This window comes from Barbus barbus, assembly GCF_936440315.1.
Source record: "Barbus barbus genome assembly, chromosome: 12".
NCBI classification, from domain to species: Eukaryota; Metazoa; Chordata; class Actinopteri; order Cypriniformes; family Cyprinidae; genus Barbus; species Barbus barbus.
Window position 1 is genome coordinate 20,568,623 of NC_136740.1, and position 21,833 is coordinate 20,590,455.

At 37.9% G+C, this 21,833-nt stretch overlaps 1 protein-coding gene across 1 annotated transcript in view; it reads right to left on the minus strand.

The window, feature by feature from the left end:
• The window catches only part of LOC306878155 (protein tyrosine phosphatase type IVA 3), a 46,238-nt gene extending 26,050 nt beyond the window's left edge, over positions 1 to 20,188 (minus strand). Inside the window, exon 1 of the mRNA XM_079430315.1 lies at positions 20,094 to 20,188. The gene's annotated coding sequence lies outside the window, so the exon portion shown is untranslated. The remainder of the gene's footprint in view (positions 1 to 20,093) is intronic.
• Between the last annotated feature and the right edge of the window lie 1,645 nt (positions 20,189 to 21,833).

Below are 21,833 nucleotides of genomic sequence, written 5' to 3' on the forward strand. Positions count from 1 at the left end.
CGCATGATTTGTTTCCCGCACCTTTCTGAATACGGATTCAGCCACACCTCTTTGTGGCCCACTTGGAACTAATGTATTTGCCATCGTCCCAAGTTACTGTAACCGTTACATGCTACGCAAGTCTTTTTTTATGCCACGCAAGTCTACAGTGTGTGCGTGAGAATGCGTTGTTCTGTTGTCTTTGACAACTTTTAGGTGCGTTAATGGCAGCACCACCCTCTGCTTACATGAACGAGTCGCCACCACATCAGCACGGAAAACATGGGGAAATTTTTTAAGACAATAATCGCACAAACTATTTGATATTCTATAATTAAATCAACTAATTAAATATTCGAAAAACGTGACCCATCCGCACTATAAAGGGAGATGATGGTTATGGAAAAAATAGAGGAGATAGGAGGGGAAAAAAAATTACATTTCAATGCTTTTGCATTCTACATTCTTCTAATATATTTTAGAGATGGGACGATATACCCTACCTCCCGATTTGATACTATCACGATACTTGGGTGCCAATACGATATGTATTGAGATTTTTTTTAAGAATTACGAATCTACAAGTATTGCGATTCGATATTGCTGTGTTGCGATTTTTGTTTTTAACTCTAGACCATGGGAAAAAGCTTAAATACTTGATTATACCCTTAAAATAGTCTGTATATGGGGAGTCATATTAACAAAAACAATGCATCTTTTTGAACTTTTATTTCAGGAGCATACACATACATTGCACACATGCATTGCAGGTGATCCCACCCACCCGACACAGTCTGCTGCCATCAGGGAGGAGACTGCGGAGTCTCCAGGCGAGGACCAGCAGACTGAAGGACAGCTTCATACATCAGGCTGTCAGGAAGCTGAACTCCCTCCCGTCCTTGCCCCCCCTCCCCTCTTTTACCCCATGCAACACTGAACACTAATACTGCGACCCCCCCACCCCCGCCCACTTAAAAACTGTGACCAGCACCTGTCACTTGTGCAGCATTGGACTGATCACTACCTCATCCAGCATTGACTGCAAACTACCTCTTCAGATAGTCTGATAAAAGACTGTTCTCTTGTCACGTTGACAGACTGATAAGCTCTTCTTGCACTACACATATATCTGCACAGTTTTGTTTTATTTAACTGGTTTGCACTCTCTGCGCCATGTGCCTTATGCCACTTTATCTCCTTTTTTATTTTTCTACAATGTCTTCAGACTGATAAGTTCCTCTTGCACTATATATACTCTATACCAGGGCTCCAGACAAAAAAAATCGAGTAAGGAGCCATTGGCTCCTATAAAAGAAAAACTTAGGCGCCAAATTATTTTTTTAGGTGCCACAGAATAAAAGTGGTTTATTTTATTATTATCATTTTATTTCCCCCCCCCCTATTTTAACATTTCAATCATTTTGTCATGTGTTTATGTCTTATCTTTTCTAGGCTTCATCAGCATTTTAATCCATCTTGTAGATGATCAGGTCGACCGGGGGACTAAGGTTCACTTAAAGTGTGAATTAAATGTCTTTTACAACTTGAAATATACAGTCACAAAGAATTGTTCGTTACACAGAATCTGTACCAATATCATGGACTATAAGCCTCACTTGGCAACTGAGTGCAGTGCATCCTATAAATGTTGTCAGGTCTTTCACACATTCAGTCTGTTTTTCTTCATTAGTAAAATGCAATTTTATAGGAGGAGTTGAATCATGTACAACACAATAAGTAAAAATATTAATATGCAACAGCGCATAAATATAGCAAAACGCTCCTCTTTATAGTTATTTTTCTAGCTAACTGATGAGTTTATGGACACTGAGTGGTTATTCTGAGGTAAATGTATTACAATGCAATGTTTACAAGCTTTATACATTTCCTCAGTTTGAAACACTGAATGAGCTTTTACATAAAACATTTCAGTAAGTTGTACTATAGGTTTTCTTATTGCCTACCTTTTGATCATGTTCATTTCATACTATAGTAGTAAATCGAAATATATAATGGGTTCACTTGCTGCTTTAACTGAGGTGCTAAAGAGATCGCGCCTGAGCATTAAGTGCGATACTCTCCGCTCGCGCGATCCGGACGCATACACGGACCGTGTGGACGCGGGGTGTTTATATTATCACCTTTCAGGTCTCTCTCACTGCGTTCAGCAGACTGTGTGCGGCAGAGACGAGGACTGTTTGAAACTCTTTTCCAGTAAAACTTTGATGCGCATCTTCTTATGTAAGTTTAATACGTGAACATAACAAAAGATGTGAGCGCAAAACAATCGGGAAAAAAGTCCTTTCATGCAAATTATATATAGTCGCCAGTGGCGACCTCAACAAAAATTTCACTCGCAAATTAATATTTTTGGTCGCAAATGCGACCATTTTAGTCGCAGTTTGGAGCCCTGTATACACATACACATATCTGCAGAGTTTTGTTTTATTTAACTGGTTTGCACTCTCTGCGCCATGTGCCTTATGCCACTTTATCTCTTTATTTTTCTACAAATGTCCTCATTTGTATATCTGTATAGTTGTATGTACATATGTTTAAACTGTATTTATCCGTATTTGAACGTCTACTGTCAGTGTCTTAAATGTTAACTGTATGCACCAAGGGCCTGAGAGTAACGCAATTTCAATTCTCTGTATGTATGTGCCGTACATGTGGAATAATTGACAATAAAGCAGACTTGACTTGACTTGATACACAGAGTATATTTAAAGTACCTTGAACCATGAAACATTAAAGTACCAAAACCCTGAACTTGCACATGAATATAATAGTCAAATGTTCAACATTTCAACAAGTACAAAAAATACTTTCTGAAACAAAATAAAGTGCTATGTTACTTTGCATTCCGTTTTAGTCATGTTTAGTCATTTTTTCCAGGCAGTTGGGATTCAAAACATGAAGGTGCAGAAAGAATTCTGGAAGAGGTTTGATCCTCTGCCTCCGTCATGGTTTTGCTTTCTCGCACCGGCTTGAAACGTATATGACGTCATGAAATGCAGCGGCAGAATGATTGTTGTATGACATCAAAGCACTGCGAGAGCTACAGAGAGCAGACGCTCCGCATGCTTTAGAATCGCTCTCGTAGTACTTTGATGTCATACTCTGATCGTGTGGTGCTGCTCCAAGTCAAACACACCTATACATTTCGCCCTCTGTTGGAATTAAAAAGCGCCAACGTCTCCCCACCACCTCTTAGGAAAAGTAAAATAATTAAATATAAATCGATTCTAAGGTAAACCAATCGGTTTTTAAATCGTTTTAAAAAGAATCGCGATAGCTAAATCGATTTTTTTCTCCCACCCCTAATATATATATTAGTGATGCACGGATGGCGGTTATATCCGCGGGCGGGTCGATTAGGTCGGTTAATAAAAAAAAAAAAAGCATTCTGATTATTTGAGGGTGGGTCATGGGTGGATAAGATAAATCATTAATGATGCAAATATTAACTACATTTTCAAAAATATGAATGTGTTAAATGGGCTACAGAAATTGAATAAACTGTAAATTAACATTAAAGATATTCAACAAAATATTATTTAGTCAAGAGCAGTGAGGCATTTTCTCTGTCTTTTGTTGTTTGATTAACATTAAAGACAGATGGCACAACTTTATTAGGCTGCTGTCACAAGACCTATTTCACGGAACCGCTACTTATACACATGCATTTTCATTCAAACTGTTTACATTAACTTAAGACAAAACCGACAGTGCTTATGAGGATACTCGCCAGGACAACCATTTTGACGTCATTTTGTGTGTACTTGGCCACTTAAGCGCAACAAGCTTTGCTTGCTACAAACTCAATTTGGTACTCGCAGCATGGGAATTGGGTTCTAAATTTGTACAGCTGCTTTTTGTTTTGTACTACTGTTCCACAGAATAAAATGCAATAACAAATAAAATTCAATAATAAATAATAACTGTTTTTGAATAAAATTCAAAAACAGTTAACAAAAATAAAAAACATTTCTTTGGGACACTTTTTTCTATTGTGTTGTAAATGTTAAATGAATTGTATCCTGAAAAGACGGAAGACAAAAAAATAATTTTTTTACAACATTTTAATTTTTTCTGTGACACTTTTTTTTACCTACTGTGTTAGCAGCAAAATGTTAAATGAATTTTGTGTCTTAAGACACAAAGTTCTTTTAACATTTTGCTGTCAATAAATTCAAGACTCTTGACACGATGAATAAAATAAACACAATTTTGTGCAGACTACACTTATTTTTTAGTCTCTCTTTCTTTCAGTAGCAGAAATTTAAATGTGAGATTCTGGAAACGAGATCTATATTTAGCGGGAACGGTGATTATTTGCAATCAATACGGCCGGTGCATAGTAACAGTATTTCTTTGTTCAAATCTGTTAACAGTTACACGATTAAAACTGATCTTGAAAAACTGAGCGACCACATTGCTACATTAAACTCTGTAAAATGTTCAGCTGGTCGCAGTGCCATGCACTTAATGCCTCATCTGTGTTCGTTCTAGACGCTGCATGACTTAAGTGGCACCGGTGCAACTATAGGTTAAAGAGCTTAAAATACGGGTACGCAAGTTAACAGGTTAAAGTATCAGTTTAGATGTTAATATGGCAACACTTTACAATAAGATTAATTAGTTAACATTAGTTAATTACATTGGTTAACATGAAATAAGAATCAGTGTTTCCCCTGCCATTATCTTAGGAGAGCGGCCCGCCCTCCCAACGGCACCAATCACGATAATTATCGTTATCGAATTATCGCACCGGCCCTAACTGGAAGATTTAGCTTCTGACTATGACTGTTCCTTCTACTAGCCCGAAACACTATCAAACTGGCCCTGGACCAGAGAGGAATGCTTATAATTGAGCCCTGCAAAATGTACTTAGAATGAAAGCAGCAATAGCCACATCCAACATCCTATCAAACAACACTGAAACACATTCGGGAAACTTGTCAATCACTGTAAGTCTCTGTGAAGTCACTGGATGTTCTCATGGATTCTCCCAAGGATGATAGAAATAATTTATCTTCCAGATGGGTCTTAACAAGCCCCTTTGGGTGTGCCTTTAAGAACATGTCCTACTTCTTCAGGCCCATCTCCTTCCAAAAGCAGGAGTCCAGTGACAGCCCCATCTGTCTACTGCCACTCAGCCTGTACTGAAACATTTCACACCATCGCTCATTACTCCAGACCTACATGAAAGACACCAGATCCACCCAAGATAGTCCCACATCTGCGGCCGATGGAGGAAGATCAAGATTGCACACCAAAAGGTCAGGAACTAGTCAATGTCCTAATGGTGCTATCAGGACTTGCTGCACTTAAACACCAGAAAAGAGCTTTGTGTTTATAAAGATACAAGCTCATATCAGTTACAGGATGCAGAATCAGATTGCTGACTCTCCAGTGCATCATTACCACAACAGGCAGTACATAGAGGACAACATCTAAAAACAATGTTTAATGGCAGTTGGCAAAGCCTATTGTTATGTGTGTATCAGTTGCTTCAGAATTGGGGCAGATTGCTTCTTAGATAGAAATGGCAATAGTAACGAATTTAACTATTTACTTATATGCTTTTAATGATTCTTTTACTAATTTTGAAGGACAAATATTTTGAAATTCCTAATTATTTCAGAATCAGAATGAGCTTTATTGGCCAGGTATGTTTACACATACAAGGAATTTGTTGTAGTGAGAGAAGCTCCACAGTGGAACAGAAATACAGCTACAGGACAGGACACAGATAATAAAAGAATAATATACAAATAGGCAATGTACAAAACAGCAAAAACACAATAAAATATAGACAATTATGTGTGTACAGGTCTGATGTGCGCAAATATTTACTTCCCTTAACAGGTTAATTTCAAATTAGACATGACAAGCAAAATATCTTGTGGTTCAGTGAGCAAGTCAGCAATTAAGTAACCACTGATTCATGCACAATCAATTCATTAGTAATTTGTTCAGGAATGGGATTAGACTGGTCATGCTGATTGTTTTGGATTCACTACAAAGAAACAGATTCATAAGAGTCATTCTTCTAGAGATCTGACTACACTAGTCATGTTGTACATTTTTGATTAACTAAAAATGTTTGCTAAACGGTGCTTTCACACTTTTTCACACAGTTCGATTGCCTGGTCCGAACCAGAGTCAGATTGCTCCCCCCTCCCCCCGCTGGACTGCGTTCATATTATTTTGCTTGGGTCCGAACCGCGGTTCATTTACAAATAACACTCGTTATTAATATACAAGTTACAAATAAGGAGTTCTATTGCAGGTTTGAAAAATCACCCCACACCCGCCCTGCACACCTCTCCACACAACCATTCACACCACCAGCAACCCCCCTCTCCCCCACACCTACAATTCAGATAAGTGAAGATGATGTGCGCCAGGTCTTCAGAAAGAACAAAAGAAAGAAAGCACCAGACCCAGACGGTGTGTCACCAGCCTGCCTAAACATCTGTGCTGACCAGCTGGCCCCCAACTTCACACAGATCTTCAACAGATCACTGGAGCTGTGCGAAGTCCCCTCATGCTTCAAACGCTCCACCATCATCCCCGTCCCAAAGAAACCCAAAATTACTGGACTTAATGACTAAAGACCTGTGGCTCTAACGTCTGTGGCCATGAAATCATTTGAAAGACTGGTTTTGGCTTATCTGAAGGACATCACTGGACCCTCTGCAGTTTGCCTACAGAGCAAACAGGTCTGTGGATGATGCAGTCAACATGGGACTGCACTTCATCCTGCAGCATCTGGACAGACCAGGGACTTATGTGAGGATCCTGTTCGTAGACTTCAGCTCCGCTTTTAACACCATCATCTCGGACACCCTTCAGAATAAACTGACACAGCTCTCCGTCCCCACCTCCGTCTGTCAGCGGATCAACAGCTTCCTGACAGACAGGCAGCAGTTAGTAAAGCTTGGAAAATTCACATCCAACACCTGCACCATCAGCACTGGCTGCGTTCTCTCCCCACTGCTTTTCTCCCTCTACACAAATGACTGCACATCTAAAGAACCCTCTGTCAAGCTCCTTAAGTTTGCAGATGACACCACACTGATCGGCCTCATTCAGGTGACGAGTCTGCATACAGACAGGAGGTTAAGGAGCTGGCTGTCTGGTGCAGTCTTTACAACCTGGAGCTTAACACGCTCAAAACTGTGGAGATGATCGTGGACTTCAGGAGAAACCCCCCTGCACTCTCCCCACTCACCATCATGAACAGCACTGTGACTGCAGTGGAGTCATTCAGATTCCTGGGCACCACAATTTCTCAGGACCTGAAGTGGGACAATCACATTGAGTCCATTGTGAAAAAGGCCCAGCAGAGATTGTACTTCCTTCGCCAGCTGAGGAAGTTCAACCTGCCACAGGACTTACTGAAACAGTTCTACTCCGCCATTACTGAATCCATCCTTTGCACTTCAATAACTGTCTGGTTCAGCTCAGCTAGCAAATCTGACCTCAGAAGACTACGGAGGGTGGTCCGGACTGCTTATTCTTTTATTATCTTTGTCCTGTCGCTGTCTTTCTGTTGCACTGTGGAGCTTCTGTCACTATAACAAATTCCTCGTATGTGTAAACATACTTGGCCAATAAAGCTCATTCTGATTCTGATTTGCATCATCAAGCCAGCAGCTGTTTACCCCGTTGCTTAGAAACGACGGCGCGGGAGAAAGCAGCAAAATGCATAAGATAGCTCACTGCACTTTTATATATTTATATATCATTTTTTATACAAAGCTTCAGTGTATAAAGCACTTATGTCTGTTTTAAAAAATATACTGCAAATGCTCTAAAGAACGCTGAAGGCGAACAAAAATGAGACATACAGCTTTCTGCTTGCAGCGCAGGAAAGTGAGTGAAACGCATACAAACACACATTTTTTATCAAATAATACGGCATTAATATCGGTTCACTTCCGTGATTTGATACGATTGCGTTAACATCAGCAGCGAACCGTACCAGAGTTCACTTGAACCGTACCCCAGACTAGAGCCCTGCACGGGCCTCAAATTTAAGCCCCAGCCCGGCCCTGGCCCGAGACGCTCAGGCCCTAGCCCGGCCCACGTCCGATAGCTTATCAGAATTACCAGCCCGAGTCTGACCCGCCCCCCTCCTAAAACAGTTTATACTACTGTTTCGGCTAGTATAATAGTTCAGTTTTGTGTGTAATGGCAAAATTATTATATTTAGTTTTGTTTGTTTTTTTATTAAGTTAATTTAGAAAAATGTTTGGAGCATTTTTGTTTGTTAAATAGCCTATAAGCTTTTGTTTTTTTAAAGTAACGACCAAGCGGCCAGCGGCATGAGCTGATCATATCCTATGTTTGATAAATTTAGCCTTCTCATATCATCACGACTTGCCTAAAACGGATAGATATACTATAGATATACTAAAACAGTTCAAGCATATAACAATGTTTAAACGTTAAACCTGCACTATAATAAGTGCGCTAGCCTGTATCTAAGTTTGTGCGGAGAGTGGAAGCTTAAGCGCGCTCTGCAGGACATGGAGGCACCAGAGCAAACACTTGAATTTTTTTCAGGGGAAACTAATTAAAATAGCCTGCGCCCTCATTTTTTTTTTTTTTTTTTTGATAAAGGTAAGAGTAATACATCATTCAGAACTGTAAAGGGTCTACTTGTATTTGTGTGCACTCACAATACCAACAAAAGGTAGTTATTTTATAAAACAAAGAAAACAAACATGATGCGCTTTCTGCCGTCTTGAACAGGAGCACTTCACAAAAATGAACCGAAGCGGAGCGAATACATGCCTCACAGACATGATAAATATATCTATAGAAAGCTTTAAATTATCACTTAACGAAATAAAATCGAAAACAAAAACTCTTTTATTATAATCTTAAACATAATCAATAAAGACGCATTTCTCTCTAAAGGTGCGTCTAATGAGGAGATGGCGAGTCAGGATCAGCAACTTCATCCTTGCTACACAGACTCAGAAAACATTAGTTTATTAGTAGATAATTCAAATATCTCCTTACTATTTCCCGCAGACATTCATGGTTATGTTTGCTGGGGTTTTGCAGCAAGCTTTAGTCTATTGCGTGCATTTGAATGCTGAACTCTTCAGCTGTGCTGAAGTCACTTGCGCACGCTGCTGCGGGATACTAAACACCATCGAGCTGCTCTCAGTCGCGTGGTCTCGTGTTGTTTCCACCAGCGCGGCAATTTTTTTCATCACTAATTGATGGATGTCTACAATATAAAAATAAGGAGAAACCCATAACAGGCCCGAGGCCCGGCCCGCATCTGAACTATGACATGAAAATTGGCCCGAAGCCCGGCCCTAGAGGCGTAAAAAAGTCGGGCCCGGGTCGAAATGCAGGACTCTACCCCAGACCACCCTTTTTAAGCAGACTCTGGTACGGTTCGCAGGTGCGCACCGTGTGAAAGCACCCTAAGAGTAATTAATTTATTAATCGTACCTCACTTGTGGTGCTGTATGTTCTGGATTCACTAAAAAGAACAGGTTCAAAAGAGTCCTTTATTTGGGGATCGGACTACACAGGTCACATTATATGTTCTAGATTCACTAAAATTAAATAGTGAAATAGTTTGAATGGAGTCATTCGTTTAGGGATTGTACTAGACACGCTGAGCTGTTTACTTTTAATTCACTAAAAAGAACTGGTTATAAGTCATTCGTTTAGGGATCGCACTACAAGTTGCACTGTATGTTTTTGATTCACTTAAAAGAATTAGTTAATACGACTCAAATTAAAAATAAATAAATGTTATATTTACCTGTCCATGTCAAAAAATAACAGCATCTCATACTCCAAAAGAATCACACTAATTCACATGACAGGTCGTGCATCCATTCACTCTGGATGGACCAGTATAAACACTGGCTCTCACATGGGTCACCATGGTTCCAGGTCAGCCGTTTTTGGCCACAGCTGCTGGTGCATAATCAGATACTTGTTTGGATTTCAGATTGATTCATATATAAACAGTTCGAACATGAGCACAATATGACGTAAAAGTACTTTGTGTTTACTGCAATCAACCGTCCAACATGCATGACATGCATGTGTCTATGTAAACTGTATTAGAAATAAAACTGCTGAGAGAATTCTCAGTCCGCTGGGATATCTATCATGATATTGCATCACCTCAAAATCCCCAAACACATGATAACTATAGTTTCTACTGGAGCTCAGGGACTTCCCAATTGCCCTGTTTGTCTCTTTGAGACAGGGTTGCAAGCTGTGCACTAGATGAATGCAAATGATGCTTGCAGAGAACTATTCCCACAAAAGAAAGATAAAGTTGTGCAAAACTCGATGGGATCCCCACAGGAAGCATTTCCCTTCTTTGTGTCTCTGTACACTGGCCACAAGCAATCCCCTGCGAGTTTTCGGACACCAGCTTGTGCTCTCTCTCTATCGAGTTTATCCTGCTCTTTTTTTGACTTCACCACCATGACTCTTATCTCCCAGTGAGGCACTCACCACCCTTTTTCCCTCAGCTACCCCAAGCACACACAGTGTCCAGATCTCCAGCATATCACCTAAGGGACAGTGGAAGAATTAGAGAGAAATCTCATGAAGAAAGCATTCAGCCTAAGGAAATGAACCCTTCTGTGTGTGTGACATAGAGAGAGAAAGAGAGAGTGTGAAAAAAAACATATGCTGGTGATGACTAGGGTCAACTATGACTAACTTAGATCACACATCTTAAACATGAAACAGCATTGTTTTAGTACAAGATGATCAGAGGAAGACAATCTTAGCCTTTCAAACAGTCTGATATTAAATAAGCACACCTGCAGTATGTTACTAAAATCCAAGATATGAGGATTTTAATAAATCCCAAAGTATATTCATTTTTTAGGCATAAACTAAGTTATGCATACAGTGTGGACAATGCATCTGTTCTTGTACAGTTAAAAGAGAAACCGATAGGACAGTTCAACAACAACTACAAACTACTTGAGACAGCAATAACAACACATGCCCATGTTGATGCACGCTTGTGATGAAGAGATACCTGCAACTTATTTAAACATGCACAAAAACATTCTGATCAACTCATTTTTAAACAGTTTATTGTCTCAAGACATAGAGCCTGATTTTGGAATTAAATTACTCTCAACTTGTGAAAAAGCAAAAATTAAGCAATTTGAAGAAAAGCTGCATTTATCCGATCAAGAAATACAGTAAAAACATCAATATTGTGAAATATTACAACAAATTAAAATAACAGTTTTCTATTTTTATGTTAAAATGTTTTTTATTCCTGTGATGGCAAATATGCTTATTAGACACAAGAAACATTTCTTATTTTTATCAGTGCGGTAAACATTAGTGATCGACCGATATTGATTTTTTTTTTATAACCGATACCAGTTATTTGCATGTTTATGTGCCCGATAATTGATATGCAGAACCTATATTTATTTACTGTTATAAAGTAAATAAATGACTGCGTGAAGTAAGTCCATACTTCACTTTGGTTTTTCCTCCTTTCAGTCATCTTAACAAAAAATGTTTTGAGAATTAGCAGTCTTTCATGCAGGGCTCTAGACTCATTCTTCCCACTGATCTCACTTTTGCGACTAACTTTCTCAGTTGGTCGCACGAGCACATAATTTGGTTGCAATTTGTTTTTTGTTTTTGCTACAACATTTGATTAATCAATGCATGCTGATGAACTCTTATCATAGTTTATAGTTATATGGTAACGAAAGTGTTCAACATTCAACTCGTTCTTTTTCATCGGTATTATTTGTGATTAAAATTTTGTGAAGAGGAATTCCTTTTTTCGTGCGCTTTCACTTTCAAATTTGCGATCTTGGTGTCACATTTTACAAGAAAATTTAATTGTCTGTTTTGCTTATACCTGTACACCTTTCACTTTTTAAGTCTAAAACAAAAGATGGATTCATGGTTATTCTTAATTAAAAAGCACAACAACAATAAAACAGTACGTTGACAATGACAAACTAGCTTACATAACATTTATTAACAAAAACGAATAAGACGAGGCATGGCATAGGACACATCACATGCTGTACTATATACCGAGTATATTACAGAATGTTTAGCAAACTCTGAGGAATCAAATAAATATTAATATATATTTTAAAAAAATTAAGGAAAGCCTCCATAGCGTAACATGAGGTAAACAGCAAATATAACAAGCTTCTCAAAACAAAAAGAAAAGTAAAACTAAACTGGCTGTAGCTGACAGGACTTGCATGTTTTTTCTACAAGAATACCACCATGTTAACCTTCTCTGGTTTAAGAAGCGGTCTTTTACTTTAGTTTGAAAACAAAATCCTCCGTTGCGCTCCGTCCGCGACGCGCACCTTCACGCTCGTGCTGACGCGCCGAGTATAAACCAGGCTCTACCCTCGAATAAATCATATCAACTTCATTTTTAACTAATTTTAGAAGGTTTATAAGCTGTTTAATAGGCTAAAGAGTGAAGAATAATTCACTGGATAATGTTAATTCACGGAATAATATTCTCTGGAATATTGGAATATAACAAGCATTGTATTTTATTGCATTTCTCAACTGGCATGCTCTAAATTATGCTGCTGACAGCGCGGTTTATCTATGCATTTACACAGAACTATAGGCTACTCAAACTGCGATCGATTGCAGAGAATTTCCATAGAGTTGTATTAATTTAGATGTTTATAAACGAAATAATGGTTATATGCATTGCTGAGCATTTCTTGAGCATCAACCGCTGAGTGAACTGCAATATGAACGCGGCTTCACGAGACTGATGATGATCATATAGACAACAGAGAGAGAATTAAATTCAATGCTTTTATTTCCAACACGCAATCATTCATGGCTGTATTATTTAATTCATGCAAAGTTACGTCTTTATTGGGAGAGGACTTGACGGATTATCTACGTGACTCCGACTTCACGAGACTAATAGACCACAGAGAGAGAATTAAATTCAGCGCTTTTATTTCCAACATGTGCTAATTCATGGCTGTGTTATTTCAGGCAAAGTTATATCTTTATAGGGACAGGGCTTGACAGAGTATCTTATTTATCATATTTCTTAGAGCCAAGTTGCATAAACTACATATCAGGCATTTATGTAATACATATAATTTGTCCATTAATGACTCTAATATTAAATAGTTTACTAACTAGAGCAAATCAAGTACCTGCACGCCGTTGTTGTTGTCTCGTCTCCCCTCAGATGCGCTGCAATTGCGATCCTGCGCGCAATTCTCAAAACACCAAAAATGTTTATCGGTGAATCCGATATTACAAAACCGATATCCGATTATGGAAAAATGCTTAAATATCGGAAAAATATCGGTAAATCGATATATCAGTCGATCTCTAGTAAACATGCTGCATAATACTTTTTTCCATATTCTTTTTATAAACAAAGTTCAAAAGAACAGTGTTTATTTCAAACAGAAATCTTTTGAAACATTATACATGTCTTTAACTGTAACTTTTGATCAATTCAATGCATCCTGAATGAAAAAAAAAAGTGTTAAATTTTTTAAAACAAACAAAAAAAAAAACTCTAAATTTGTAGTGTATATAAAATATATACTCCAAAGACAATGAGGGGCAAATTATTCCTTAGCAAACACCCAAAGCTTGTTATTAAATTCAAACTGAATGCCCAAAACTGGCATCTGTTCTCTTCACCTTTGCAGCAACAAAAGATAATGTACTTGTTTCCCAAGAAGTTCCCAGTGTGACCTACTTCTCATATTTCTCTTTTAATATCTTCTTTCTGAAATACTGTTTTTTTCCACATCAAAAGTCTTCAACATCTGAACTGAGGAGATCAGATGGACCCGCATCTAAGGGCCCCTTTACACCAGATGTTAACATACATTGGCATCACCATATTGTTTAGCTGGACGACTTTTACACGTTACACCAGATCTAAAAGTCTACTTACAAAAGTTTACAAAAAAATATTTCTGTCACTTTTGCCACTGTCTGTCACAAAAAAACAACAAAAAAAACAGAAAAATCTAAATGCTTCATTTTTTGGGATCTCTGGTCTATTGTATTTCTTAGTTTAGAAAAATTCTCATAATGTATGATACTAACAGCTATTGGAAGTGTAACATGGGGGGAAGGTTATAAAGCACCACATGGGGAAAAAAGACTGATCCTTGCATCCCTCCAAATGTGGTTTCAGTGATCTGAACACACTCTGATCACAACAGATGTGATCCATCTATTACACCAGCATGTATGTGGTCAAGTGCAATCTGATTGTGATACAATCCATGAAAATGTCTTATTCACTTTAAAGTAAATGGTTCCTATTCCAATAATGTACTCAATGCTTGTGCATACATATATATACCACCAAACATGACTGCATTGTGCTTTCTGAACCCAAAGAGTGACCTTAAGTGCCAGTTTAGGAGAATGTGGAAAACTGCTCCTCTGGGAATCACAGCATAACCCTTTCTTTGGCAACAGTGCACTTCTGAAACCTCCACTACTTTCTTCCCTTTTACGCCTCTTTATGTGGCTGTCAGGCAGCCAGAAACTGCCAGGCATCGGTAAAGTCAGATGAAGCCATTTTGATTGACAGGCAGAATTGCAGTGGTAGAGTCCTGCGGCTTATTTCTTCTATGAAACTACTACTATTATGTAGCAGTGAGTAACAGGTTTCTAAGACTCCGGCCCCGCGCGACTTTGTTCTCAGGGAGGAATTTCCCAGCAGCAGGCTTCAGTAAATGCATGCTGGGTAAATGTCACATACCCTTGGGGGCCAACTTTCTTCGAATGAAGGAGCTTGCTTTGATTAAACCCACTGCGTTTCGGGTTAAATAAGAGAAATCACCCTCTAATAAAAAACAAAAACAAACTATTGCATCTGTGTTGAAATGGAAAACAGACAGGGAGGCTGAGGTGGTGCTAAAATAATGGGAAACATAAACAGAGAAAAAAAGCTAAATCAAAGAAAACACTAACACCCCCACCCCTTTATAATTTCTCCCTTTCTTACTCTCACTTTTTCCTAATAAAAGGGGAGTAACTCACTTGCCGTGGAGGAAGCCACCCCTTGCCCCATGGTGGCAGTTTACGTCATCGGTTAAACTTCAGCATACAGAGCCAAGAGAAACTCTTCCAACATTCCATTACTAACAGCAGGGTAGGTTGGTGACCTGGAGCGTGAAGAGTACGGCAGGTAGGAGAAAACCCATCCCACCCTAAACTCTTCCTGCCTGACTGATTAGAGGTGGGCTTACCCTCCTGGCCTGCACCTACAGGAGATTTCCACTGTGCAAAGATGACACAATGTTTGTTTGCTTAGATGAAGTTAGAGGCAATGGCAGCAAATCAAATGAACTATGCAGGAATGGCAGGCTCACTTACAAGTAGGGCTGCCACTAACGACTATTTTTATTTAGATTAATCTATCGACTAATTTATCGAATAATCGAATCGATTAATTTCCCACAAAAAAAATCAACAATTTTACTTAAGAATATTTTATTAAACCAAATGAAATCCAAATTTCTATGAAATCCTTTTTTAAAGCAAAAGTAAAGTGCAACATAGAGTGCATGAAGCAAGCGTCCATCTCATAGCCCAAATCACTGAAATCAAAGTTCAGTATTATAGTGTAAGAATGACAACATATCCACGTGTTCTAGTCTACTAATAATAAAATTATAATAAAAAAACACTTTTTAAAGGAGTATTTACCAGAAATATTATTTACCAGAATTTATTTAGGTGAAATTTTTACTTTATGTACTTTTTTAATATAAAATCAATTAATTGGAGATGCTTTTGATTATTCAAATTTAATGGAACCATTCAAATGAAATCCAGAAAATAATGGAAAACAGAATTTGGTACAGGTAAAACTGTAAAACTCAATTAATTAGACAGGCTTTTTGATTAATAAAATTTAATTTTAAACATTAAAACAGAGTATAGAAAAATGACTGGAAAAAACTCAATTTGGAAATAAAACTGATTTCATAGGGCCCTATATAATATTTTTTTTTTTTGTGGTAATAAAAATAGATGTAAGTGAACAATAGCTTTTAAAATGACTTATCTAGATCCAACCACTCCCCTTGGATCTTGTGTTCTGCAGTGAGGACCATCTCGAATTTCTCACTAGGGATGGGCGATATGAGCTTGAAAATATATCACAATATTTCTGGTATTTATTGCGATAACGATACCAATGACGATAATTCAGGGAAACCTGTTTCTTGTATAGAGAAAAAATATTATCTTTACTATTTTTATACAAAATAGGGTGTTGTGAGCATTACTGAGTACACACGTAATGTAATGACTGTTTAATTCATACTGGAAGCTAGAGGGCGCCCTTGTGTAGAAACTCCACATATGCATCGCAGAAGTAATACTACTGAAGATGCTCCAGGAAATCCCTAATATGGACAAAAGTATCCATTTATCGCTGAATAAAATGCACAGCGGAGATAGAGAAATTTTAACTGATGGAGCTTGACAAACATGTGATTGCACAAAATATATGGTTTACCTGTGTTCCTCAAGCAATCTTGCATTTAAATTCAAGCAATTTATTATAAGGAAAGTATATTTATAATGCAATGCTAATCAACATAGCCTTTATCACTGTATATAATACTATCATTCTGTAATATGAAACCACATCTGGTCACAAAAAGAAGTTATTTCAAACACTCGACTGTGTTATTAAAGTCCGTGTAAAGAGAATTCTGAGAATTGTTTCTAAACACATTACAAATGTTAGAAACGTATTGATGAAACACATTACAAAGACTCTGAACTATGTAGTACTTAATTGTGGAGTTAAACCGTTAAACAGTTTTTCACCAATTCTGGGTTCAGGTTTTTTTGGGCGGGGCTAAAATGGTGGCTCGATGGCCCCGCCCCTAACACTATAATAACTACGTTGAGAGGTCAAGTTCTTAGTTTGTCTTTTTGAATGTCTGTGATGTTAGATATACAGATTCTCAGCAGGGATGGTTCTAGGGTGAATGGATACCCGGGTCTTAGCCCAGAGACGTCAATATGTGGGAGAATACATACAATTTAAAAACATGGAACGTTCACAATTCTCATCTAGAAACACAAGCTGAACCGCTTTCTCTTCTTTCAAAGCGCACCGGAGCTTGCGCTCTCGTGGTGTTTGCCATTACTAAGCAACCATGAGCCGCGCTTGGGCTTGATGACAAGAAGGTTTCAACTCACTGCAGTGCTGACGCAATTAAATAACGAACTTGCACGCTCAAACATGTATGGCTGTATAAATCCAATTAAGCTACTAGAGGTAGTATCAGTAGCATCCATTCAGGTTGTAGTGGTATTTGACAGTTGACAGACGGCCGCTTTCCCGCGAGTGGGCGTGGTTTCAGCGCTGACAGCAGACACGCCCCCAGCATTTGAGAGCAGAGTCCTGCTTACTTTTCAAAGATTTTGATAACTTATTTTAGTTACTTGGTGGTTTTTTTATCATTCAAATTTGGCTGGGTGGTTAATAACACATTTTTCTGTTGTGTGACAAACTCAGAACACATATTTTAATATAAATTTTCACGGACTTTAAGTTCATTTGGAGAAAAAGCATGTCAACAAATGATATCTTTGTTGGACAACAGGTTTGTAAACAGGCTAATAACCATGCAAAACTGTATCGCACACATGCTACTGTAGTACATTTATTCAGACAGATTTTTTATGCACTGTACTGCCTTGACCAAACCAGTTCCAGATTGAAGAAGGAGCTCCTCGTTTAGCGATAAACTCCTCAATTTCATGTTTGCCTTCCGCGACGTTGCTCCATACTTTCTCACACAGAAATATGTCAACAACTGGACTTTATCGTTATTATCGCGGGAAGACTAATTCTTATCGTGGGGAGAATTTTTACCGGTATATCGCAAACGATAAGATATCGCCCATCCCTATTTCTCACTTCACTAGAAGTGACAAACGTCTTTATCAGAACTCTCTCTTTCCCGCACAAGTCTAGAGATTGTGTTTGCAAGCTAATTTTAAAGTTTAAAATGTGTTTGTACAAAGCAAAAAAAAATTATAATTCTCTTATCTAGGAGAGAAAATGACTTGAAAGATATAATTTTTCTTACCCCATGCATAAACTGACTTAATTTTGATACATTTCTCATAAAACAAAACTTAATATCTTAAGTCATTTTGATTCTCAAGTAAATATATCTTGAACTGATTTACGAATGTTTTGGTATTTGTACTGGAAAACAAAACTAAAATACTGAGTAAGAAAATTACTTTTTTGCCATGTATTATCTTTCCTCATTTGTCAGTTTCTTAAAAGCATCTGTTGAATAAACAGCTGATGCAAAAAATATATATAATAAAAAAAAATTCAGGTTAAAATATCTATATAGGTATAAGTGGAAATGTTGTCCTGTAACTGGTAAAAACATTTTATCACCATTTTTCATGCAATTTCATCTTCACTATAGCTCATTTTAAAAGGATAGTTCACCCAAAAATTTTAATTCTGTCATCATTTGCACACCCTCATGCTGCTCCAAATCTGTATGATGTTTTTTCTTCTGTACAACATTAAAAATCTTAAAGAAGTGTTTTTGTATATACAGTGGAAGTCAATGGTCACCAAAACTGTTCTTCAAAATATCACATTTTGTGTTCTGCAGAAGAAAAGCAGTCATGCAAGTCCAAAATGACATGAGGGAGAAAACAGTTTGGGGCGAACATCCCTTTAAATAGTTAAACGATACGACAACTACAATTGTACTGTAGAAAAGTAGAACAATACACAGCAAGTAGTCTAAATTAAAGTAATTGTAAATACTACATGCATAACTGAAAAAAATGTAATGTTATTTAAAATGTTTCAGATGGAGTTTGGCATGTCTCAACTACAAATCAAACATTTTAAACCCTGAAAGCATGTCAACTGATCCACTCAAATGCCTTATATATGCATCTTGTAAATGCTTGTTCAGGATTTTACAGCACCTTAAGTTAAAGTCATAAACAAACCAAAACACAAAAGCAGCAGAAATGCTCCTCCTGTGCCAAAGCTAACAAAACACAATAGAAGGCTGGAATACTTGAGCCAATACTCCACAAGGACCACATCTCAGCAACGACAGCTTTGTGTTCCCCTCTACCAGCTTAAATCTGAAACGCAGTCAACTACAGCTGTGAAGAAAAACTGAAACATGAACTCGGGATAGATAACCTGGCACAAGAGAGCTCTTTAATCTGGGAACATCTCTTTCTGATAACGCAAATCACAATTTAAGCAGAACTGAATCATCAGGCAGTTCGAGTGACATGAACATAACCGCTTTTGTGCAAATAATAGGTGTATCATTCATTAGCAAAGGTTTAAAGACTTGAGACGGACACAATACCAGACAAAGGGACCACACACATGCACAAACCAAGCCTGATCACAACTTGTTGCTTTGATTGTGCGTTACAGAGTTAAAACCCAAAATCAACATGTCTACATTATCAATTAATTGCCATGCACATCCAAAGTTATAGAGGTTTTCTACTTTCTCCATCGTTATGCGAATGGATGCTGATATGTGTCCAGCTGTGCCCCATTCTATACACAAAGCGAGTTGAGTTTCTAACATAGAACAATACAAATACGTTTGCTATCTGGGAGCTGATTAATTAATAAACTAAATACGAACACAAATGCTTAATATAATCGGTGCTGTGTGAAAGAAACACCTCCACACACCGTTAGCAAAGCGCTAACGCTAACAGCCCCTCAACGCTTTTGTTCTGAAAACGCCGGTAGCAGACGACCACTTTCCTTGACAAATTAACTTTCCACACTGCATAAAAAACATTCACATGATGATATGTCGGACGTTTACTTATATTGATGACATATTAATATATGTGAGAAGTTATTGACTATAACAGCTCCAAAACCAAACAATTATTCACTCAGCGCGCGCTCCCAGCCGTCAAAAAATGAAGTCGCGCGTATTAACAGAGCACACACGATTTCACAAAGCTGTTAAACACGTACTTTTATCTTAGTAGACGACTTTATGCTGATTTTCATATTGATTTTTCATACTCACAGATTTGTCAGACTCGCTCCATGTGATTCAGTGTGTGTATGGGTGCGTGTGCGCACGCGAGAGCGTAGATTCCCCTGCTGCAACCATGGAGACGTAGCGTCACTCAGAGCAACCGAGAGCGAGAGGGAAGAAAAATCATGCGTAAAAATTAGATTAGAATAAAACTTCAGTATTTATACTAATAACATCTGTTGTTTTGAATTATATATTAATTATAAACAATAAAATACACATTTGTGTGAGTAAAACTGATAATGTGAGGAGAATAGAGTTAATAGAAATTCCTATTTCATATTTGCGAGCTTTTAAAGCAACAATAATTGAAATGTATATATTGAATTTAGTTTAAAAATATAGTAATTATGTATATTCATATTCACAACAATACATACAGGTTCTAATCTCATGCCGAGGCTAAATTATTAAATACTACTCATATTGCGCCATCTAGCGTGCAATGATGAAATATGACAGTGGGTGATGCGGAATTTATCTATTCACAAATTTTGCTTACTTTAACCGAGTCATCTACATACATTTTCGCATATGACATATGGAAATATAAATGGCATTATTTCCGAAATGCCCAAAAGAATAGTACCCAGGTGTCCTGCAAAATAATAATAAGGTACAATGAGATTTCACTTAAAATTTAACTGAACTTCTTTAGTATGGCATCATATTCATAATCTATAAATATCAGTAATGAGGTCATTAGAATTATTGTTGCATGGTCTAGGTTAAGTACTCTGTCTGGTTTAGAATTTATGCAGGTCATTGCCTATTAAAAGATGAGGCTCACATATGTCCAGCAACAGATGCAGTCCACCTCAGTTGTGACCTTTGGAGGAAAAATAGTAAGCTATTGTTTGAGAACAACAGTATGCTAAGTATGCCCCCCCCCCCCCCCCCCCCCTTTAAAATTTAGGTTGGGTATTGTTTCTTTTCATTCTTTATTGTATGTAATTGTATGGATTTTTGCATAAATAAAGTTTAATTACATAAATGATTTCATTTTGAGAAGTTTTTAATCTTTCTGTTTAAGACCAATTTAATTTTAAATCGGGTGGGTTTGTGTAGCAATCACAAGCTATATGACAGACATTTGGGTTTTACAGAGCATGAAATACAGTAGCTGTCTCATGGCAGATGGTCTGACACTATGCCACTTCAGTGATAAGGATTACACACAACTCATCTTAACCCTTCATTAATAGACATGCATTACCTCTTTTTAATAGCAATAAGGCCACACCACAAAAAGCATTGCTTTATTGAAATAAAAGCATTATGACAGTTTACAAAAAAACTATCTGTTAAAATCATATTAAATCATATTAAATATATTACATAATATTTAACACTTAGACTATAGCATTTAAAAGTTTGTGATCTGTAAGACTCTAAAAATCTCAGGGGAAGTTGTGGCCTAATGGTTAGAGAGTCGGACTTGTAACCCGAAGGTTGCGGGTTCGAGTCTCGGCCGGCAGGAATTGTAGGTGGGGGGAGTGAATGTACAGCGCTCTCTCCACCCTCAATACCACGACTGAGGTGCCCTTGAGCAAGGCACCGAACCCCCAACTGCTCCCTGGGCGCTGCAGCATAAAATGGCTGCCCACTGCTCCGGGTGTGTGTTCACGGTGTGTGTGTGTGTGTGTGTGTGTGTGTGTGTTCACTGCTGTGTGTGTGCACGTTGGATGGGTTAAATGCAGAGCACGAATTCCGAGTATGGGTCACCAT